General features: G+C 38.6%; 1 protein-coding gene across 3 annotated transcripts in view; it reads left to right on the top strand.

The window, feature by feature from the left end:
- The window catches only part of LOC135234189 (cadherin-4-like), a 546,833-nt gene that overhangs the window by 138,693 nt on the left and 382,849 nt on the right, over positions 1–25,291 (top strand). For all 3 annotated transcript variants that reach the window (XM_064298517.1, XM_064298519.1, XM_064298520.1), the window contains one exon: positions 13,585–13,670. The gene's annotated coding sequence lies outside the window, so the exon portion shown is untranslated. The remainder of the gene's footprint in view (positions 1–13,584; positions 13,671–25,291) is intronic.

The following is a 25,291-nucleotide window of genomic DNA, read 5'->3' as shown; positions in this document are numbered from 1 at the left end:
ATAATTTACAACCGTCTAGCAATTAGCAATGCCTAACGAAGCCTGAGTGTAAACAATCAAACCTCTCTAATGTTCAGCAATGGATTTAATTGGCTACCAATATGCTACAGTGACTAGTAGATGCAGCAACTTGGCCGGTGGTGTAATTCCAGTTATGTGCTGCACTTAATTGTAAACCTGGAATGAGCTTATCCCACCCAAATATTTTCCTCAATCATTACTATAAAAAATACAAAACTGATTCTAGACCTGCATAAAGTGCACACCTACACCAACAAATATGGTGAGCCATACACAAACAGATCATGGCCCAATTGATATGATATGAAATAAAAATAACCAAAGTGTGCAGCATAGTTTAAAAAATGTGACACAATCTGAGAAAAGATTATAGCGTAAAACAATATTTTTTCTGACTATAAATTTGATGAAATGTGAAATTATTGTCATTAATGAATTCTTAAAAAAATACAAATCTCAGGAAAATCTACTCATGTCCAGTAATAAGAGTAAAAATCCATTATTCACACCTCTGGTAATAATATTAGCATGTAACACTACTATAATAACATGCAAAAGTAGCCTTGTGATAGCATTAATAATATTGGTGTAACAATATAACTATACACAGGACATTTGTGGTCTCTGGCTTCATGTTGAGTACATGCTCTTTGACATACAGTAGACATATACAGAGCTGTATCAGTTGTCAAAGATCTGTGCTGATGCTTTTAATAGAGAGCAGGCTGATGTCAGCGTTGGGGCTGAGCAATTTCATTTCCAGTCTTTTGAGGCTTTCGGCAAATGCAAACATTTCACTTAAAATGTGATGAATAAATATAGTAGGGGTCTTAGATATGCTAGTAAGAAACCAATAAAACCAAATGTGATGGCGGAAAGTCCAAAGTAACAACCAACAAACAGCTGACCATGCAGAACAGTCAATGTGGGGTACATGATGATACATTTGAACAGAGGCTACTATCTCAACCGTCTTCCTAAAGAGCTCTCAAAATTCCTGCTTTCAATTGTGTGCATAATTACATGCATACTTTGAAAAACATGTTTTAGTGTAGATATCCCAGAATCCAGTGTGTTAAGTACCCTCTGGAATTAAAAGATAGGGAATACGGAGAGGAAATCGTTTAGATGATTTTTAATATTGGACAAAGCATTTTTTCATTTGTGTATTTCTATACTGAATTATTTCTACATAGGTAGATAAACCTTCAGCTGAAGACTGGGGCACATTATGTGCAGATCCAGGCTGACTTTATTTACTTGCCTTGCATCCTTATTAAATGACTACATGTTCAGTCAGATGAACTACGCAGAACTGAATCAAATGTAAAGACTGTGTGTCGGTGACAAATTCAGGTCCAGATTATGCATTGCCTTGCTAGTTTAATTAAAATATAATAATATATGAATCACTTCACAATAACCGGTAAATTGATTTGGCTCTTCATATGTAATGAAGCCCAGTCTGCATGCCTCATTACTTATATTACTAATATTGCTTACATATAATATTTATGTTAAATAAAAAGTAATACTACATAAAGTATATTTCTTTAGATTCATATTTTTTGTTTGACTTGTACACACTGGTATAACCTTACATGCTAAATCAAACTGTCTGTGTGTTCCTCGTGTGACACAGATAGTAGCATTCACCTGATATCGATAGAAAAGGACAGGGAAATGATTTTAATGTAGACCATCATTCTAAGGCCAGCCAACCTAGTGATCCAGTAATTTTGGTTAAGCTTCATTGGTGCACAGGTGATATTTCTCCCTGTTATTGATTTAATATTATGTGGCAATTATGTGGCGGAGCATTTTTGTGGGGGCCTCTATTCCACAAGGCTGAATTCATGTTAGTAAAAGGTAGATAGAGAGCTAAAGTACAGTATGTATTATAAATCAAAAGGTCATATGCAAAAACCATGGGGGTGAAGGGAAAACTCCTTTGCATATTCCCCACAGAGCACAAAGCTCATCATTTTTCCTGAGTCCCTTCTGTGTATTGAAGTCCTGTTTTCCAGCACATTGTGGTATGGTGCTGAAATTATCTGACTAAATATGGTTAACGCGGAAGCACTTCTGTATTACAAGCTGTTTGAATACAATCTCTTATCAAGTCTCTAAAGTTGCTCGTAGATACAAATGGGCATTTAATCATTGGTACTGGCTGTCTGTCATTGCATTTTCATTATAAACAGAGACATTGCGAAAACTTTGTTAGAAACTCCATATTCTAATGAAATAAATACCGCATCATTCATTTGAGCATTTACAAGGTAACTGTCAAATATCATCTTTGCAAACCACATTCTGGACAGTGTGTGCCTGAACTCTTCATAAACCTGCTTTAGATTAAGACCAGCACCGCTATCCTCTTCTGTGGCTCATAAAAGCCTCTGTGATGAACTGACACACAGTATTTTATCACCCATAGTTCAAATCAAACCTACACCTGCTGCTTCCAAATGCTCTAAATTGCAAGTGTATTGACAAGTGGTAAAAATGGCAATGTTCTGCTGTTATACAAGCCATTAGCTGCATTAATGGTACCTTATTATGTACTCAAAAAACTCAAAAAATAGATACTGGTGCATGTTTGACAGCTTTGTACATATCTTAGATAGAAATGAAAAGGGATTTCTAGTTTGTCCCTCCAAGAAGAGAGGTTATTAGAAAGCACATCAATTTTGCATGGAATTTGAGAGCACATGCACAACAAAGACTTCCATTTTCCCAGTGGCTTATGGATATTATTATGTGTTTATTATTTTGATTGCTGGGACAAAAGCTTAACGAAGGTAATTATAGCTCCAAAATTCTGAACTCACAACACATCAGATTCACACAAATTAATGCTAATGACCATGGCCTTGCAAAAAAAGCAGAGAACCATCATAGAAAATTATCACTGCTACATGAAAAGGATTTGGGAAACAATAGCAGTTTGTGACAATATAGCACAAGCTGCTGAATTTGCTGGTCATGGTCTTTGCCATGATTGTGGTGATGGTCGTAGTTGGCAACAGTTAAGATATTGATTGTCTCCATTGTCTTCACTGAAATTTCATCAAACTGGCCAAACCTGAGAAGACATTAATGTATGCAGATACTTGTGGTAGTTTCATGCAATAATAACATCTTAATTCTTGCTACAACCCAAGTTTCATATTTTGTTTCTGCAAAAAAGCTGATATAACCATAATATGCGTGATGGTGGTGGAGTGACTTAAAAAATCTTGCTGATGATGGCATAGTATCATGTATATAAATGAAACTGATTTTTTCCCATAACAATCACCTCAGATAAGTATAATCAAGTGCATTATATGATAAATAAGTACACAAAACTACAGTATTTAAGCTCTTGTAGATAGTGTAGCCTATGTTCACCTTAGAAAGATTGTATAAATACTCTGCTGCAAAGACACTTTCCAGTTTAACAGATTTAATTAAGCGTCTAGCTACATAAAGCCTAAATCAAGCATTTGTTGTACTATCTACTGTATTTCATTCTATAATGGCTCATTTGTAAACATGTTAAAATATTATTTTTCTTCTAAACAGTCCATGAAATATGTGTGCAGAATATCTCATTGGAGAGAGGGTCTACCAACCTTGTATTTATTTACTTGACCTGACAATGGAAGGTTGTAGAGAAACTCCACCTCCACTTCTGAGGTTGCAGCTCACATTTGCCATCTGGTTACAAGAGATTTGGAGGGAATTCCAGCAAATGCTTATGCCCAAGTCCTTGTCGCTATGAAAGTTCCTTCCAGCACACCCTTGGATCAATAGCCAATATCTCACAGCTGGATGTTAGCTTAGCTCTTCAAGCAGTTGCTCAAAGTCTTGTATGACATGCAAATTCATTTAAGTCTGTATGTGGTTTTGGCTCTGTACTCCAGCACTGGGATTTGAAGTGCAGGCTGTCACCCATATTGGGTGATCCATGTAGGAATTACAGACCTTTTTATACATCGTCTCCTGATTTTAGGGGACCAAAGGTAATTGGACAAATTAACAAAATCTTAAATGAAGTAATCATATTTAATACTTGGTTGCAAATCTTTTGCATTCAGTGATTGCTTGAGGTCTGCAACCCATAGGCATCACCAGCCGCTGGGAGTCTTCCCTGGTGACGCTCTGCCAGGCCTGTACTCCATCTTCAGTTTCTGTTTGTTTATGGGGATTTTTGTCTTCATTCTTGTCTTCTGCAAGTAAAACACATGTTCATTCGGATTCAGGTCGGATGATTGACTTGGCCAGTCAAGAATACTCCACTTTTTGGTCGTGAAAAACTCCTTGGTTGCTTTAGCGGTGTGTTTGGGGTCATTGTCCTGCCGCAAGGTGAAGCGCTGTCTAAATAGTTTCGAGGCTTTTGTTTGGATCGGAGCACATAAAATGTTTCTGTGAACTTTGAAATTTATCCTAATGCTGTCAGCAGTCACTTCATCAAAAAAGGCAAGTGAGCCAGTTGCTGGGACAGCCATGCCCAAGCTCTCCACCATGTTTCAAAGATGAGAGGAACGCTTTGTATCATGAGCAGTTCCTTTCTTTCTCCACTTTTTTCTTTCCATCGCTTTAGTACAGGTACTCATCTCATCTGTCCTGGAACTCTTTTTAGATGTACTTTATAGCAAGCAGATCACCATCCTTTTCTTGAGGCTTACCACTGGTGCCGTGTGAATCTGTCGACCGGGGGTGGAGTTGCATTGTAAAATACGTCTTACATTACATTGTTATGAAATATTCCGTTGTCATTCATTAATTTTTTTTGTTTAAATAATACTTATAATTTGAGCAAATAAAATAAATAAATTGTTCAATTAATTTTCCTGTGCTTTAAAAAAAGACATTGTTTATTGTCGTCGTTTCCTCTTAATTTCAAAGGGCATTGTCTGGGCATTGTTGAGGCACAGGTACCATTTTAAAGGTATTGTTTCAGGACTAGTATTGAAAAAATATAAACAATACCCATCCTTAGTGATAGGTGAACTTCACTGCTCAGCTGATTCAGCTGGAGCCAGCTTGACTCTGGTGGCCTGTCTGAACTAACGCAATCATTAAGATTCAGACAACTTTATTGATCCCAAGAAGGGCAATTCATTTGCAGATTACCCAGTCCATACACACAACTCCAAAACTCACAAAGTTGTTATATGTCAGAGGCAACAGATCAACATACATGGGTCAATACAAGGAAACAACAAGCAGCAGTAAATAAAATAAAACATTTTGTTATAGTTCATATAAATAACCGAGTTTAAAAACGTAACAGTCATTTAGAATGACTACTGTCGGCGTTTAGTAGCCTGATAGCGGAAGGAATGAAGGACTTAGAGTAGCGGTTTGTTCTCCTAAGGGGCACATTATAACGCTGGCCTGAGGTCATTACAGTGAATTCGCTGGACAGAACATGGTCAGATTGGCTGATAATTCCTTTTGCTTTCTGGGCCACCTGTTTCTCCCAGAGGGAGCACAAGTCTCTTTGCTGGGCTCCAATTATCTTGGAGCAGACTTTCACAATACCATTAAACCAGCAAATAAATGAGAAAGTTAGAAGACTTTCAATGAATGAATGATAAAAATTACATAAAATAGTATCACAGACATGAAAAGAGTTAAGCTTCCGCATTAAGTGAATGCTCAATTTAGGCCGGTGATTGAGTGGACACTTGGAATGTTGACTATCCATTTCACATGTGTGGACTAATAAAATGGTACGTTACAAAACAATCGTCAGAGTCAGTACATTCTTTTGCCATTCTTATTTGCATTCTATATATCACCCACCACCATGCCGTTCACACAGTGCAGGACTTGAAACAATGTGAGAGCAGTCTGGTGGAGTTTGTCATAAAGAGACACTTGTCCAGACATGTCAGAATTGGCAACTCATCATGGTATTCATACAGTGGTTATTAAACTGGTAAAAGTGACAGACTCATTTTGACTACAATGGGATGACACACTCATCATAACTGCGTGTGTCAGAACTGGTTGCAGATAGGGTGGTGGGGGACACAAATCATTTGAACACCTGTGCAAATAATTTGAATCTGGACATTCCAGTCCAAAACTGGGCATCTGGCAACCCTACCTGCAGGTCAGACTGTATATTATTCACATAATGTCTTTTGCAACACTACTGCCATTTCTATGACCACTATCTATTACTGCTACCACATTACAATTTCAAGCAATTGAGGTAAAAAAAAAAAAAAAAAAAAGGTATAAAATAACCCACAGAGTGAGAAGGAATCTCAGGAGGAACCCAGCTATAAAAGGGGGGAATAGGCATTCTTTGCTGGCTGGCCTGGTGAAATAGTTAAGCTAGAATGAATGGTAACAAACGTAATGTGGAATCTAACAGAGCAAAAGATAAAATAGGTTGGACAGGCTTTTGTCAGAAGTAGTTAAATTTGTTGGTAAAATAAGCAGTCCAGCCAGAGGGATGTGTAGTAAATATGCAATTCAGAGGGATGTGATGAAAAACATCAAATGCGGGAATATCTTCTGGAAGAATAGTGTTCCATTCCTCCAGTAGAGTTCCAGAGACTTGTAGAACCTATGCCAAGGTGCATTGAAGCTGTTCTGGCAGCTCGTCGTGGCCCAACACCTTCCTTTAATCTGTCATTTGTATTCAGTTACTTCCTTATCGCAGGCATAAGACAGCTTTCACTATCTAGTTTTGAATCTAGCCTTTGGAATGCCTCTGTTATTGGCATTTGTCAACATGAGGACCAGAGTGCCAGAGAAAATCAAGGATTGTGATTATAAAGCCGAGAAGTAAACATACCAAGACAAATCAAGCTTGCAGGCTTACCAAAATCAACTGTTTGTAACATCATTAAAAAGAAAGAGAGTACTGGTGAGCTCAGTAATTTTATGACAGTACTAAGGAAGCAAATTGAACACACCCGGCAAATCAGAAACACCTGTCAAGCCATTTGACCCAAACATTACGATGCTCTGAAATGGGGGGACTATTTATAAGAAGTTTGTAATTTCTAGATGAAACATAATGTATAAAACAACCTTAAATAAAAACTGAGAATGCGTAGTTCAACCACATGTGTATTGTTTGATTACAAATCAAAAATTGTTGAGTACAGAATGAAATGAAAAAATGTCTTTGTCCTAAATATGATGGCGCTCACTGTATACCTGTCAGGACTGCTTTCTAATGCTAGCATGCAGAAAACCAAGTGCTGAGGCAGTGTGATAGGAAGAGCACACTGTGTACCACAATTCATGAGAATGGTGTTGTGAACAGAAGCTCATTACCATATTTCAGTACATCTGCTCACTTCCTTAGATGTGTTGTATAACCAAATGCAGAAACCACATTTGTTGTGGCATAGGGCAATTTCCATTTCCATTATGTGGTAGTAGTGGGAGAATGGTTTGCAGTGAATCACAGTTCATAATGGAGTTCCTGCTTCCCTCTTCTACATTCCCCATTTTGGGGTGCTCCGTATGGCCAGGAGGTAGGTGTGTGATTACCACCCATATGAGCAAGCAACTGTTCTCCAAGCAACAGATAAAGCTTCTGTGAATTTTCTTAGCAGTGCAGTGCCAAAGATGGATAGGTTATAAAAGGTTTTGTTCCCATGCTGCTTTGCAACTGAAGACAATGTACACTAAACTTCCAAGCTCAAGCTTGCAAGACATTATTTCATGCTCTAAGACAGTGGTTTTCAACCCTGGTCCTGGGGGCACACTGTGTATGCTGGTTTTCGTTCCAACTACAATTGCAATCTCAGAATTTTAACATTATTTTTCCTTAATTAGGTGCTTCTCATGTCAGAGGGATTATTTTCCCACTTAAGCCACCTTGTGTCAGAAATAGCTATGCATGCCATAAAGAATAAAAGTCCCATATTCACATTGTGCTATATTGTAAACGATTACGTAAAGAGGTTAAAAAAGCTTTTTAACTAATCAAAATAAAGACTGAGGCAAATCAACAGGTTCCTAATTGGGGAAAGTGTGGACACCTGGCCACTAAATCTAATCATTTGATAGATAACGAAGAATTCAAAAACAAAGAAAATGATAACGAGTCAAACCTGTATTGTGATAATTAGTTTAAGGGAAATATTATGCACTTAAAGCACTTAAACACATGTGTTCAGCAACCTAATTAGGAGCCTATCAATTCCCCTTGTTAATTTGATCTGTTAAAAACGTTACCTCTTTTTAAGTGATTGTTTGCAATCACTTAAAAAGCAACACAATGGGATTTTATTCTTCATGCCATGCATAGCAATTTCTGAAATAATGTGGCTTAAGAGGGTAAATAATTCCTTTTAACATGAAAAACACCTAATTAAGAAAAATTAACAGCTTGTTAAAATTCAGATTGCAGTTGTGGTTGGAACGAAAACCAGCATACACAGTGTGCCCCCAGGACCAGGGTTGAAAACCACTGCTCTAAGATGATTGCTTCATGTATTCTCAAAACACTGAACAATACTTTTCAGTACAGTTTAGGGATGTGAATGACACACATTTCTGACTATTGACTTGTTGCTGTCTGGGCGATTAGTGATTACTCACTAATCGTTCTTTTTTACCGTTTGATCTAGGATACTGCTCAAGGGCATAACTTTTTTGTTTTAATATTGGAGGGTTGAAATGCAACACAGTAGGGGGGTCGAGGGGCATTCCCCCTGCCCCCGGAAGACATTTTTTTTAAAACAGCAGCAGTGAAATGATCATTTCTGGTGAATTACATTACATTACATTATATTACAGGCATTTAGCAGACGCTCTTATCCAGTTCGACTTGCACAACTTTAATTCTAAGAGGGAAAATAGGTTACTGTGGAAAGTTTTGGCTTAAGGTGAGGAGCAAACCTGTTGAAAAATATGGAAAACTGAAAAAGAATAGGAAGAACAGTGGAAGAGGTTTAAAAATATATGAATTTATTAACATTTAATAAATTTAGATCTTGTGCGCAGCAGTGGGAAACTATTTAAATTGCATGCACAAATGTAGCAACAGTAAAAAGTGCTTGAAATGAATGAATGGGCAGCATGGTTCTTGCCTTTAACAGAACTTAATTTAAGGGGCCGTTAAACATCAGATTGCGACAACTGAAGGATGAGAATCTGGATCCCATATCATTTGCATAATCTGTATACATCACATTTTTTTTTCTCCCAGAATTTGGCAATAGGCTATTGTTGCAACGCGTAGGCCTGTACAAATAATACCAAAGTTTACATTAGCATTGACAGTTACCATCCAAAACTGCCAAAAAAATCGCAGAAAGCACTAAAAATGGAGGAAATCGCTGAAATGGCAAAAAATGAGGAAATTCACAGTATCCATTGCACCTGTGACTTCTGTGACAAACAACCAGCATTTCCAGTATATCCTAATCACATCATGAAATCCCCATCTTCATATGAAACTATTTTTCTCATCATCATGATATATTATTTGGGGAATTATTTGTAATATTGGGGGGTTGTAACCTCCCTATCCCCCCATAGATTACACTCTTATACCGCTAATAAAAACACAGCACTACTTGAATCAGTGCAGATCCCGTGACTAAAATGGCAGACTTTGGGAGAGAAGCGGCTCTTTCCCTACATTCAAGTCGAGCTGTGATGCCTGTGCTCACGACTAACAATCGACAAATTTTTCACATTCTCAGTACATTTTTTAGAACCTTCACTTTTTTGGTGACTAATTGCATATACATTACACATTTGCATATGTAAAACGATTGTGGGCTATATTTTAATGATCTAAGTGCACGGTCTAAAGCGCATGGCGCAAGTGCATTTAGGGCGTGTCCAGATGCACTTTTGTAGTTTAACAACGGATAATCTGAGCACAAAGTAAGACGCATGGTTCAAAGGGGTTGTACTTAGTCTCTTAATTAATCATAGGTGTGTTTTGGGCATAATATGAAATAAACCAATCAGAGTGTCATCTCCTATTCCCTTTAAAAGCCAGCTGCGCTTGCACTTTGGCGGATTGCTATTATAATGGCGGATTTGTAGTAGGAAGTAGTAGGAAAGAAATTCTGATAAATATTATGACTAACTATTATGACATACATTTTTTTTAAAAATCGCGCGTTGTGCACCTGCCTATGTAGGCGCATATTACTATCTTAATAATGCGCCCTTAAAATAATAGTAAAATACTGCGTCATTGACTTAAGACCACGTTTTTGTTGGTCAATCGCGCAATTGCTTTCCGCTGCCTCAAGATAGCAATGCGCCAACAATGCGCCTGACCACACCTCATTTTAAGACCATGGGCGCTCAGATGGGCGCAAGTACATTTGCTATTTAAACAACGTGGGCGCTGGACGGGAAAATGACAACTGCGTTGGTGTGAAACCAGCAAAGACTCCTGCGTTGCGCTTGGCGCCGCTTTGCGCCGGGTGTAAGATAGAGCCCTGTGTTTCCCTGAAATGATTTTGATATTAGGTGGTTCTTGACAAGTTTGTTGTTACATGTATGCCCTTGTTGGATTGAGGATTAAACTCACAAAATTCCTGATTACACCAAAAAGAAAGCATATATGTCCCCCAAAACCTGGGCTTTGTACTTTACAGGGTTTAGTGATTGAGAGCATAGTTCTGAGTTTTATCTAATAAGCAAAGAATATGGTTATTTAATGAATATGCACACACACTAATAGCTTCTCTTTGTATCTGTTCAGAAAAAAAAAATCTTCCTGTTAAGAAAATATACTCATTCATTTAATGTAATATGCTGTGTATTCCAGATGCAGTGTAATGGCACTGATCTTTTTCAAACATTCAAACATTCTTGTAGAGATTAACAACACAACAGACTGACCCAGAAAACAGCCAGTATAAATATGTCAAGTTCAGGAATTACAAGCATAACCTAATTTTCCCTCTCATTCTAGAGTATAAGATTAATGCTTGTCTGCATTTTTTTCATTTTCATACTGGATGTACATTATTCTTGGGAGTAAAACATTAAAAGTTAGTCTGCCATTCTGCAAGGTTTATGTATGTGCACACATGCATCAAGTTATTTTTTGAATAGTGTGAAGTCCAAGCCTTCATTCCTGTAGTGGTGGGGGGGTTATCACTCACAATTTATCCCTTTTTTATCCCTTATTTTTATAAAGACAAAGCTTTTTAAAACTGCTATGAGCTGCAGAGAAAAGCAATAAAGACAACCAGGATTATGGAAATATCTGGTGAGGTGGTAATTGATTCATGTTGAGCCTTTGGTGGGGATTCTGATTTTTTTTTAAAAAATCAGGACAAATGAAAATAAACTGGGAGTTAAACCTCAGATTCAGTGAACATAAATCACAGAATTTTCCCACAAAATTAGCCGTTTCCATATTTCCATAAAATAATTTTAGCAATATTAACATTATAAAGAAATTTTCTGAAGTAATTATTTTAGTATTTTCTAATATTTAGCGTCGATACAAGCCAGTAAAATCGGTTGATTTTTAAAGTATGTATTTCCTTGCCGCAGGTGTTAGTTTATATACTTGTGGTTTCATGGCATTTTTCTGATAACTAAAAGGATGGATTTCCAGGGATGTAGAACTTACAATAAAAATCTATTTATTTACATGTAGCATTTTCATTTATTTACTCTCTTCAAAGAATGTCTGTGTCATTAAAGTTGTTATAGTTATTACATAGATCCTACAGTTCACACAGCTTTAATTATTCCTTTATTACAGCACCATATGTTTATTTCTGGAGCTATAGCCGTAGAATTTGTTTTTAGACATGCAGTGAAGATGGTGGCACCAAGGTTCCAGTACACATGAATGACACTGGATCTTTCTCTATCACATCATATTGATTTAGTGTTAAAGGACCCTCAGTGAACTTATTCAAATGAAAAGTTTTGCATTAAGTACAGCAAGCACAGACATCAAAATGTTTTGCAGAAAAGCATAAAAACTAAAGGCTGAGCTGCAGCTTTCCCAAATCAATCTGAACATGAATGTCAGTTTATTTATTTTCATTCTAGCAGTTTTTGCGCAAGGCTCAGTTAGAAGTGTATTTTTGTGTGGAGGTGGATTAGGCATCACTAAATTTTATTCACTGGACCCAAAAACTCTTTATTTTATGCAAAGTAGCAATCATTTGGTGTGTGTTAGAGAAAGCAAGAGAGAGAGGGGTATAAACTGCAGCTAAATGTGAGTATTTGTGATTATACAGTGTAACGGGTGGTTGTTTTCCCCAAGGTGAACCCGATAGCCTTTATCCACTCCTGAAGTGCTGTATTTTATTTACAGGAGAGTTTTACAACTTGTTTCTTCTACAGTACCACATATACTTTTTAAAAAATATTTGGCTATAAAGTAATGTTACTGTCATTTATTTGTTTGTGTTCGTTCAAGAAGATACACCCAACCAAAACAGTAGTTCTCAGTGCAGGCAAGCCATTTTCACAATATTAGAATTGAATACTTTTTACCTATTTCATGAAAATAATGACATCAGTACTTTCTTCATTTATAAATATTTAAAGTCAATAGTGTTTAGCCTTGTATTTATTATTAGAATATCTTATGATGAAAACAGCAGCTTTGTAAGATGAATGGGGCATCACAGAAATTAGATTTTTCCAGTATGCCAGAGTCTGTCCAGTGTGTGTCCAATCCATTTTGTATCTATTGTTTGGTAGACTACCATTACTAGAACAATTAATAAGATGCTTGGTATGCTCAACTGAACATTTTCCCTGGATGTAATATCTTCCAAGTAATGACCGTAAGTACACATGAACATTTGTTGATATTTGTCGATACAGACTTGTAATTTACTGAGAAATGTGCAGAACAAATTAAGACTCATCCGCCCTTAAGTTCCAGGTATGAGAAATAAGGACTAGGGTGGCAGCTACTGCAGAAGAATATGAATAAACAGACAAAGTAGAGACATTAAATGTGCATTCTGGAAATGAACAGCTTGTGAATTTCGGTGCCATTATGCTGAATACATAATCCAGTCAGTGAGGAAAAACATTGTGAAATGCTGACTTTGTACAAACTATTGAAACTGTCAGAAAGAAAACTGCTACAAAGTGTCTAGAACAGAAGAGCAATACTCAGGCCTGGATTTGATCATATTGCCACTCTAGGCAAAATGAAAACATGCCACCCCAAAACCACAATCAAATGAAAACATAGTCTACACTAATAATCATTGTTATCATTAGCTACATTTGTGTTACCTTATGAATGGTGTTAAATAAATATATTTCCAACTTTATCTTAAAGACCAGAGTGAATAGATTGATTTTGAAAATTCATATGGCGGGGACATAAAACTTTAAATTTGTGTTCTTGGCTTTGTTGGGCACCCGCGCTCTATGACAAAATGACAAGTGCTCTGTCCGACTCTGTCCGTCGCATGCCAGCACGGTTCCTGCCTTTTGTGGCCAGCAGTGTTGTAAGTGCTTGATGATTGTTCCTGAGACTAAAGCGACGTCCCCAAAGATATATCCTCCACCTCTCCATTGCGAATGCACACCCCATTGCCTCTTTTCCCACTGCACTGTATTTCCTTTCTGCAGGTGTTAGAGCCCGAGAAGCAAATGCAACAACGCGCTCGCTGCCGTCTGGATGCATCGGTAGACTCAAACAACTTGGATCAAATTAGGTAAGTGCAGGGCTCTTGATCAATAATGTTTTCAGTGTTTGGTCTCAGCCTCTTCTGTCCATCTTATTTCAGTCTGTGACGCTGTTCTCAGCAGACTCCACAAAGGCTCACATACATAGTTTGGGAAATTTGCTAAGCCACTACATCAGGCCTAGGAAGGAACGTAGTGAAGCTGCATCTTTTGACACAGGAGCTTCAGCGATGGCTGCAATGTGCTCTGGAGTGGGGCGCAATCCCTCTTTGGATATAACATGGCCTAAGTAGGTGATACTCGGCTTTGCCAATGAGCTTTTTTAAGTTCAGCCAAAGTCCAGCATCCATGAGGTGCTGTAAGAATGCTCTGAGGTTTTAGCCATGCTCAGACTCTGATGCTCTGTAACAGATGATGTCATCCAAATAGCTTTGACAGCCAGGCAGATCACCAAGTAGAGTGTGCATCATGTTCTGATCTTCAGCTCAGCAAATCACGTTTTAACTAGTGACTAGCTTCTGTCATTGTTCTTAGCAGCAGGCCAGGCGACTCGCGCTACTTGCCGACCCCGGTCCTAGCACTGCCAATCGGCACCCCATGTCTTTTGCTGCCCTAGGCGGTCGCCTAGAGTTGCCTAATCGGCAGTCTGGCCCTGGCAATAATGAGTCAACTGGAGGCATATGCTCAGTAAGCCATGAGTTTTGCACCTTGGATCAGATAATGAAGGTCTTTTATGCTGAAGTGGCTAATAAGGTTAATCACCACTTAGAAAGCAGTGTTGACAGAGCTTCGTTCTTGGTATGATCCTATGATAAATACGCTGCATACAGTAACTGCAAAGGTGGGGCAATATTGTAAGCAGACGTGTCCATGAGCTTTATAGCTAAAAAACTAGGAAAGAGCTTTTTTGCCCTCTAGTTTTTTGTTTTCCCCCAAGTAGGTTATTTCCAGTTATGCCTCTTGAATAATCACTGTGCCACACACAGTTGCACTCAGTGCAAGGAGCACTGCAAGAGAAGTATGTAGCCTCCTCCATTGCACTCACCCACAAGCTAGTAACTAATTTCCACACCACAGCCCATACAGCACAGCAGGAGGGTTGTGTCAAAAGCCTACCTTTCACTGATAATTGCTAGTGCTCTATGGGAAACTGCCATCTTGTGTGGAGTAACTAATGCAGCAGCAACCTGAGAAACCCTGGCCAACTTAAACCCACCCTACCCCTGGTGGGAGGAGGCCAGTCACCATGGTGACATAGCCGAGGGCCAAACATATGTTGTCTTGACTGTAGGGCCTAACCTGTGTTTATGGAAACACTTTTACTGACTAACCAAAAAATGGTTAACAATTGTGTGCACGTTTGCCTGAGGCATGATTTGTCCAAGAAGACAACACATTTGAGTACTTTGCAACTTATGGTTTTAGGAACTATGTTTTCATTTCATGACATATGCGGTATTTAGTGACCAAGACACAGATTAATGCAAATCAAGGAATGGAATGAAATTAAAAAATGGTATTGAACTGAATGAACAGAACCTTCAGGTGTGTTGCTGTCCATTAAGCTGCAGGATTTCCCTTTCAGCTGCCATCTAAGGAAATTACAAATGACAAAATATCAATTTTTTCCCCCAGAAACGAAACTCTTTGGTTATACTGAAATTTTAGGGGCAAGTTGTACTTCTCTAATTAATTTTCTATACGACTTACATTCAGCATCTGTTATGCAAGCTTAGTTTCTCAAAGTGTATGCCAAATGCAAAATAAAATCCAAATCCAAAGCAAATCCAGAAAACATACTTTAGAATTTTTTTTTTTAATTTCACTGCTGTTCCATCTTAAGAGGAGATATTCAAATTATCTCTTATTTTAAAAGACTTTGTTGCTATGTTTTCTGTCTCTCATAGTCTTACAAAGAGTACGTGAGAATTTCTGAGACTTGAATTAATGTTTTATAAAGACATACTGTATCACAGTAGATTCCAGGATGGTCGGGTATATATTGTTTCACATTTAATGTATGAGCAAAACCCATTTTGAAGTCCTTTCATATTAAAAATGAAATAATAGGAATAGTTATCATTGTGGTCTACCTTGGGGAAATAATTAAGTAGTTACTGGATAAATTGTCATCTGATTGGAGCATGAATTCAAGTCCATTTGTAGTGTTCTGTTTGACTAGCGGCAATCTAATAGGATTTGGAAGGAGACTCTTCAGTTGCTATAGCAGCCAGCCATGAGACCTCCGTGACATTTATGTTCTCTGTTGTTTATGTTTTTTACTTGCATATTTCTTCCAATCTGGTTTTTGAAGTACAAGTTGAATGTCGCATTCTGCAGCTCCCCCTTCCACACCCCCAAACCCTCATGCACGAGAAGATTCCAACAAAGGTTACCCATTTGGACATAGGACAGATGGTCAAGAGTCTCTGAAATATGAAATGCCATCCTGTATTACACAGACCCGTTATTCAGACGCTGTGTTGCCACGCTGTTATTGTATTGACACAAATGGCTGCATCTCAGACATCTTCATGCTAGGGTCACTGATTAAATGTCTGTATTAAAAGAAGGAAGAAAGAAATGTATACAGAATGTAACCACTCCTTCAAAGTAGAATAAAATTGTACTGTTCTGGGCTAGGATTTATTTTGACAGTTTTATTCTTCTGAGAAGAGTCTGAATGAAATAAAAGATAATAAAATGTCACGTTAACGTCACCCTTTATATTTAGCTACAAACTTTGTTAGAGGGAAAAGCAGTTCCTTGCCACTGGCCCCTGGCTTGGTTGCATCACCTGATGCTCTGTCACAGTGCGAAATCGTCCCTCAGAATTTGATTTAATAGCTTCTCCTGTAGTATCACTTGGCATGCAGACAAAAAATACATACCCACCACCAACATCCCCAGCCCCCCACCTCAGGTCTGCTGTCTTGCCTTGGGTAGAAGGAAGGCTATAGCCAAGCCCGGTAACAGTTAAAAACAAGTTTTGTTGTGTGGGCTAGCCTATGCAGGTTATATACTCTACGACACCTTTAAGCAGGTCTGCTACTACAAAACAGGCTTTGGGGGGCAAGCGTATTGACTAAACGCAAGGACAAATCAGCTTGTAATCATTTTGAGAAAATCACAAAATATCCCACACCTACTCCCCATGCATAAGGTGACCCTGGGAAATGAGAAATGGAAAATACGGCATTGGATTCCTAAAATAGACCGTTTTACAGTGGTTACCAAAGCCCCTTGAGATTAAATGGAACAATAACAATCTCTGTTAATTTACAAAACTCTGTTTTTCCAGTGTCTGACCTGACCTACCTACATCCATGGTTATATAATCACTGTTTCTGAACGTGGTGCAACGACGTGCTCAGGTTTTAATTCACATTTTCAAAAACATCTAATTAAATCATGAACTGACCTGTGGAGATGAGGACCTAGCCAGGGAAAGAAACTCAGGGCCCATCAAAGCCTAATTGGCGACACCTTGTATTGAGTGTAATTATACTTATCTAAAGTTATTTCTGAGGGTCGTTAAGACAGTGTAGGTTAATTGAGCTATTCAAGGCAGCTGGGAAGGAGAGGGGGAGGGTTAAAAGATGAATGTTTGATTTATTCATTTAAAAACAAACTTTCTTTTGTTCAAGGAAGGATAGTGATCACATGAGTACAGCAAGTAAAGGTAAAATGAAAAGTCAAACATCTAATTAAAACCAGCGGAAAGTGACTGTACTAACTATTCAGATTTCAGTTTATTGAATAAATAATGAATACATGCATCAATCAAAACCTGGAATTTTTAGGTAGAACTTACCTCATCCTAGTTTATTTTTATCCTGAATGTCTACACATTTTCAGAGTCCCCCCAAGCAGCGATGGTACATTCACAAGATGAGGTTTCCATGCAGCTGGTTGTCAGAGCCCCACTCATAAAAGATACAAACTTGTCTCAGTGTGCATTCAGGAAAAATACCTCATTTTTGACATGATCTTACTCTCTGGGTTTTTGACATTTTTGGGGTAACTACACGCTTAAAAAATAATGAAAATCACTGAAATATTCATTACACAATGCAATTTTAATGTAACTTGACACAGTTGAGAAAAAAAAATAAAGAAATGAGCTAGTATGGGTGTGAATCTTTCCCTCCCCGAAGATTTGATACCCAATCGTGATACATGTTCTACAGTATGTTATGAGAAAGATGAACACAAATTCAGGGATTTGATCCAGTTCAGCTGAGATCAATTTAACTCCCATTAAATTCAGTTCAGATGCAATACAATTCATTTTACATGTTAAGTTTTACGCATCCATGTTGTCAGTTGAAATTCTTTATTCTAGAACATGAAATCAAAGTCAAATTGTTAATCTTTCAATTAAGTCACTGTTTAAAATTGACTGTAAAACCCAGTTTTTCATAACTGTAGTTCCGCTTGATGAATATCATCTGGCAGCTGATAAGAAAGATGTTTGCCTTTTCTTGTGGGAGTGTACACGATAATGGCGTGGTCTCTTTTCATAATTACATTAAAATGTTGGAACGGCTTTGACATGTCAGTAGTCATTGCTTGTTTCAGGTACGTTCCCTCCCTGCCCCTCTAAACTCCACTATACTAAACTATACAATTTGGACTTACAACACTCTAGTTAGTTTATTACCTCAGCTGTAACCTGCTTGACCAATTCAATTTGCTGTGATGGATCCCTTATTAAATTTCTCTTATATCCATTCTACCGCTCATTTACACCAGACTGGCCAGTAGAGGATGGGCTCTCCCTCGATAGCCGGGTTCCTTCCGAGATTTCTTCCCGTTGGGGAGTTTTTCTTGCCTCTGTTTTTGCCTACGTTTTTTTTCCCCCACTGGGAGTTTTTACCTGATGTTATTTGTATTGGTGGGTTAAGGCCTAGTTTTTGCTACACTCTTGCTCTGTTAATGCTCTTGCTCCGTTTTTGCTGTTTTCAGCCACTGTGTAAAACGTCTTTGTGGCAGTTTTCTGGAAAAATTGGTATACAATTAAAATAGATTTGATACCCGAAAATTACTTTCGGAACAGATTTTGACTTGCCTCACTCAAAAACTTTTTTATTTTAGTTTTTTTTAGGAGCACATGTTTCTGTCCACTCCTGCCGATTACGTCATAACAAATACTTCAGGCCACCAAAGAATACGTCTCCCCATTGGACATTTAGGTACAGCCAATAAAAAAATTGGATACACATGCAAAATTGACAATTATGTCCCTGTCCCCTTCCTCTTGTGATCCTGCAGTAAACTCACTGCTTGATCAATTAACCACCTTGGAACACCCCTTTTAGGAGGGGTGATTTAATAGGCTCGCTTAAGCATTAAAACTTATCAATGGTTTATCTATTCATGTTTTAATGGTCGATTCAATACCACAAGCCAAACAAAATCAACAAAACCAAATCAACTTCAGTTGAAACTGATTGGCAGTGCACTGAAAGCAATTTAAGAGCTATGGTAGGAACCCTACAAGCATTGGAGGTGAGAGGGATTGATGGGTTGAATGTGGAGAATTAGTGTTTCTGAACAAAATCACTACAGACCATGTTAGCTGTATATTCAAATGCTCACAACTACTTCAAACCAACTACATGTTGCTTCTGCTCTGACATTAAAAATCCATAGGATTGGTCTGTGGCTAATCCATATTTTCTGCCTGGTGCAGAAGAGCGAATCAAACACCCGGCATGGCTTCATAATCATGTTCTAGCTCCTGGAGCTTGGGAGTAATGGACGAAACAGACGTGGCTGTGGTACAGCCGCAGAGCTGTCACTTCACAGATGACTCTGTGGCACAGATGACACAGAGCTGACTGTTTTCCAGTGTAAAATTGACAGGACAGAAGCTGACAAAATGAATTTTCTGCCGTTGTACCGCAGGCATGTCTCTTCCGTTCGCTTTCTCTTAAATAAATAAAATGATTCACAAAATTACATTTAACAATATGTAATAGGAGAGGCTGTAACCCCTACAGCATCCTGCTGTGCATTAGTTCTCAGTGTTCTGACACCTGTAATGGTCTGACTAATCCTGACAGTGCCAGTGCCCTCTCTGGCCTGCAGCCTCGCAGGCCAGGAGTTTTGGCAGCAGCAGCAGTGCCCTTTGAGGAGGGATTTCAGTCAGTAGAATTCTCTCCATCTCACTGTGTAAGGTGAATCCGGTACCAGCTGGTGCCAGGGCAGAGGGAACATGCATGCTTATATAGAATTTTTATTGAATTGCTTAGAAGTGACATCACCAAAATGGGATGGGCCGAAAATGTATTGATTGGGCACTCTAAACTGAGAGAAATAGAAAATAGTACTTACATTTTTTAATATATTGATTACTCTATACACTCAAATGTGATCGCAATAAACAAAAAAATGCCAGAGTGCTTGTATGCAGAGTTTGTTCAGAATGTTTCTTTTAAGATACTGAGATCAGTAGTGGTCTTATCTTGAAGACCTCCATTTCCTGTCTTTAAGCATCATTCAGGAATTTTAAAGCCACTCCATCAGTCCTCATCAATGACAGAATGAGGGGCAAAGCATGATGGACACAGCTTCCCTTCCTTTGCTTTCCAAAGAGGGCTCAGTGCATGCCTCACTGAAAATGAAGGCAGCCAAGAAGCCTGTGGGTGGCAAGGAACATATTGCTTCCCTCAATTCCAGAATAAAAATTTAAATGGGAAGTTTCAATTTTACAGGCAGTTTTAAAATGTAATTATATTTTGCAGGGATCAGCCGTGAGCGACTGTATCTGTGCTCATGTTGGGGGATCAAAATCAAAATCTTTTCCCTGAGTTGGCCAAAGACAAAGAGCAGTGATGAACATACTTGGTTAAATTGAACTAGAAGCCAGTGAAGGTTATACTCATTCTTTGGCTCACCTAACATGGACATCTATGACAAATATTGTCTCCTTGTCTCTTGGGAAATCAGTTTTATTACTGGGTTTGTCACTAAGAATGCCAGAAAGGTAATTTAAAGAAAAGAGGAAAAAAGAACTTCATACGAATATACTTAAATGAAAACATCATAAAATGGTATGCTGGGAGTTTGACTATATATTTGAAAATAGACTTTCTCCAGGATGAAACATCATTAACACTTACAAATTATCCAGGAATAATGTTACACCAAAGTTTTGCAGAATACTGAATAAAAAAAATAGAACAGTTAAATATGTTCCTATAAGAGAGTGAGATTGACTATTAATGATAAAGAACTCTGGCATGAAGCCACTGCTAAGAGGGTGACTGTCACTGATCACAAACTGGACAACAAAGCTTCTAATGAATTATCCTTTCATTCCACAGATGTGAGCAACCGGCCCTTTTAACTCGGCATAGTTCGCCCGCCAATATCATTCACTGTTGAAACCCAGGAAAATGGGTGAGTCAACAACTGAGTAGAAGGCATAGCAAAGAGAGGCTAATTTGGCATTGAAATTCCTGACCATGGCTGCCAGGCATGCAGTGTATGCTGTTGGGAATTCTAAAATCCCAGCTCGAAGCCCAAGGAGGAGATTAAATAATAATCTCGCCATTCCTTTTTCCCTCATTGACTGAACAGGAAATTAACGATTCCCACATGTGAGATTGGATTTATCTTATTTGTAATTCAGCTGTTTTGTGTGCAAATACGCAGTTACTAGACCCCCAATGCGTTTCAGTCAACGGTAACTGATAGGTTTCCTACACAATGGGAGTCCTGGGTAATCAAGGTTCTGTGTTCAACCATGATGGTGAAGGTCTGAAACTCTGCACAGTACTATTTCTTAAAAAGCACACAGTGAGTAAAAAAGATGTGCTTACTGGGTCAGTCACCTCTTAACTAGTCTGAAGCTACCCAGCAGCCACTGCGACCGTCAACTCTGTTACCTGCCACTACCACCACTTTAATAGTAGCCTGATACCAACTTAGAATGCAGCATCAGTGATTTATAGATTTACTGACATATGATTCATTTAGTTATTCAAAGGAATTAATCTTTATGGAACGTTTCACTCTTACCCAGGGATTTATTTATTTATTTTATTGCAGAAGTGCATGCTATCACTCTCTAGTGTGACCTGTCTCTCACCTGACTTGATTCAAATGCACGGCTTGCATTCCACCACCATCCTGAGAGAATATGGTGATCGCTCTCCCAGGGCCCCCTTTCCCACTGTGCAGAAATTTAAACGTGTGATCTGCCAGATAAAATGCAATAGGAATGCAGTCAATGGAATGGCAAGTCTCATTTTGCTGAGGATTTTCAAATAGCTCCCATGTGATTCTTTTTTTTTTTTTTTTTTTTTGAGAAACATTTTATCTGGAATGTCCGGTGACTAGGTAAACCACAGCTGAATATTTTTTGCAATGTTGTTGATTCTTACATCAGCTGTCTGAATGTGGGTTCAAGTATAGCTGATGGGGTAATCATAAAGCACATTCAAGAGCCTGGGGGATTGATTTCAGTCTATTAAATCATCATATTCAATGTACTGTGGTTTGGTAAAAAGTTGCCCGTAGCTTCTCTCATCCACTGATATTCCTGAGAGGATATTGGGTTCAGCCTCCCTGTTCACGGGCTGGCTTTGTTGCTCTACATCGGCAATGAACGATGATCTGCCTGTGGAACTAGCGAGGTTGGAGTTCCAAGCTAAATTATTCATAAACCTTTAGTGATGTCAGCCATTATGCCAATGCACATTTAGAAGATTTAAAATTGGTTGCTGCTGCAGACTATTGGGGGAAGGAGGGGAAAAACAAAGAGGTGAGACAAATTGGCTGTGTAACGATCCTTAATGCAAGGGAATAGGACAGCAAATTGTCTGTGGGCATATCCAATATCAAATTAAATGGCAGTGTTTTAGAATTTCATCAAAATGACACAAGGTCAGAGGGATTTTAAATGGCTAAGTGAGGGAAATGCTCATTAAATTAAACTTCATTACCTAGGCCCCACCAAGTGTTCCTTTTGTCATTTAAGGCAATATAGGAAGTGTCCACAGAGACGACAGTAATAATTGCTTAATGCACAAATGTATGCATAAGGAGTTGGACGCATAAATTACTCCCACCATGTTACACAGCACTGTCAAAATAAATGCCTTTCCCTCCAGTTGCTCCTTGCCCAATTATACACATTTACATTTTTTGTAAGCGCAGCTTTGATGAATGGCTCGGCTGATCCTGCATGTAGTCACACACACCTAATATAGTTTTTTTGTCTATTTGTCTGGAAGGGATTGCCATTTTGCAATGGCGCTGTAGATGAAAGCGAGGGTCTCGGCTTACGTGAGGCATCGCAATCCAAGACCGTCATGCCAAGTTATGCATTTTTATGCAGCAGGAAATTTCAATTTACTGCAATATCACTCTATTCCTCACTGCTTAATTTATGCTATTTTAGCCTCGGCTCTTCTTAATCAGAGACAATGCTGCGAACGCTAGAGCATATTACATAGTGACGGAAAGATCGGCAGTGTTTTTCTGTGGAGTGTAAATAATCATGATGAATAATTGCACGACACTGTCGGATGCTCTGCGGTAATTTAATTTGATTTCAAATAGTGCCTTTTTAAATTGAATATGAAGCTTTCATTATTTGTGTCTTGTCTGCTTCTGCTCTGTGTTCAGAATGATGATCTATAGGGCCTTGAAGCAACATCCTTTTCTTAATCTAGATCCCACTACTGTCGAAGGAAAAGATTTATAAAATGCCACTTATAGACAAACCTTTAATGTTGTACTACAGTGTGTGGTGGCACCACGTGGCACCAGTCAATTCTAAGCAAGAGAGTGCATATGTGTGATGTTTCTTGCCATATACACTATATAAGCTGCTACTACTTCTCTGAATTATTTCGTAATACTGGGGGAAGAAAGAGATGGAGCCGATCCGTATTACAAAAATACCATGCATGAATGAACTTTGGCATTTTAGGTCATTTTTTCCACCTTTGTATCTGTGTGGGAGAACACCCAGAAGGACAGAGCTGGAGCCAGGGGCTGTAATAACCCCTCAGCACTGGGAGAACCCTGGTGCATAATGCAAGTAAAATGTCAACATGATAAATCTGACCTTTACAGGAGCCTTTTGTGGTAGCCAACCTGTGTACTTGAATTAATAATCAGATCTATCAAATAGTTTTGGAATAATTGCTGTCAAAAGGATGGCAATAAATCCTCACATGGCAGTCTTTGGGGGTCTATAAATCTACCTTAAAAAGTTACGGTTAATATATATTTTCCCTTTCATCGATGCTGCAGGAAAGCGTGACTTCATGATGGCTAAGTCACTTGTTAAACCATCTCCAGCTCGCATGGGGCTCGGCTGGCAATCAATCTCGTCGCTCTGGATGTTATTTTATGGCTTAAAGTGGCCCTTCCCCCGCGTGTGCATTTGGTCAGACAACCTGATGCTAACGTAGCAGGCCTAAATTGGTCCTGGGGGAAGTCTCTGGTGAGTGTGGGCCACCTTCAGCGGGGTACGCAGGGGTAGTCTTGTTAGGTTTCACGTTGTTTCTGGTTGTTCACAGTGAACAGCGCAGTCCTGTCCTAACCTGCTAATCTGACTCTGCACTTACCTGTGCCCCACATGTGCTGCCTATGTGGGTACTGATAAAACCAGGATAAGAAAACATTGAGCCTTTTCTGAGGGATACTACTTCACCTTGTGAGTTGTCCTTCATTTCCCTACCTTTGATCAGTATTTATAAGTGATAAGTCATATTTGTATGGGTAAAGGGTACTGCCCCAGTGACACGCCATACGTTAGATACCTCTATTGGTACAATTGTTGCACACTTTTGCTGACAGTGTAAGGAACTAAGCAAATAGTAACACATTTTTTAAATTATACATCTGAACAGGTTCTGAATGTGACTGGCTGAGTTTATTGGAGGATGAACAATATTTCCACGTAGATTAATGTTATGCATTTAAAAATAGATGTGCATGAGAGCATCATCTGTTGTTTTATTACAGTTTCCATACTCAAACAAGGAGTGGATAGCTGAGAGCCCTCCATTCCATGTAGGAAGATGCACAATGGCAGATGGCACAAATCCTGACTATTAGTGTTGCTGCAACTTGATCAAAGCTATTTGTCCAAAACAGCGAGTCATTGTTTTTGGTTTGTTTTCTTGTGGATTTAAATAAAGGCATGGCAGTGGAATCTGAGAGAGAGAGAGAGAAAGGAAGAATAAAGTAATTGAGAGTGATGACCGCCAAAAGCACTCGGAACAAGTGGCAGAATTACAAATGACAGTTATTATTCCTTTCATTGTAGAAGGGGAGATGGATGAAACATGTCCAGATACAGGTAATCTGATTACTGAGCCATTAATAAAACATCATTCATTAAGTGCTTTAATCAATTTCCAGTCAGTGTCAAGAGCTGGGACTATGGCTTGATTCATCTCCTCAGTTTGCATAAAACCAAAGCACCCAAAGGCTCAGCGCAGTCTATTTTTGCCCGTGTTTTTTTTTTCCATCATTCTCTTTTGTTTCGTATACTGGCAGTGGTTACGCCTTTGTTTTATTTTCATGAACTTAATACAACCAGTTCCTCATTTTATCCTCCAATAAAAGTTTCACAACAGCACCACCGCCATCTTCTGTCACTATATATATTATTACTTCACCC

Source organism: Anguilla rostrata, chromosome 11, assembly GCF_018555375.3.
Source record: "Anguilla rostrata isolate EN2019 chromosome 11, ASM1855537v3, whole genome shotgun sequence".
In the NCBI taxonomy this organism is placed as follows: Eukaryota; Metazoa; Chordata; class Actinopteri; order Anguilliformes; family Anguillidae; genus Anguilla; species Anguilla rostrata.
This window is presented reverse-complemented; position numbering and strand designations above follow the sequence as displayed.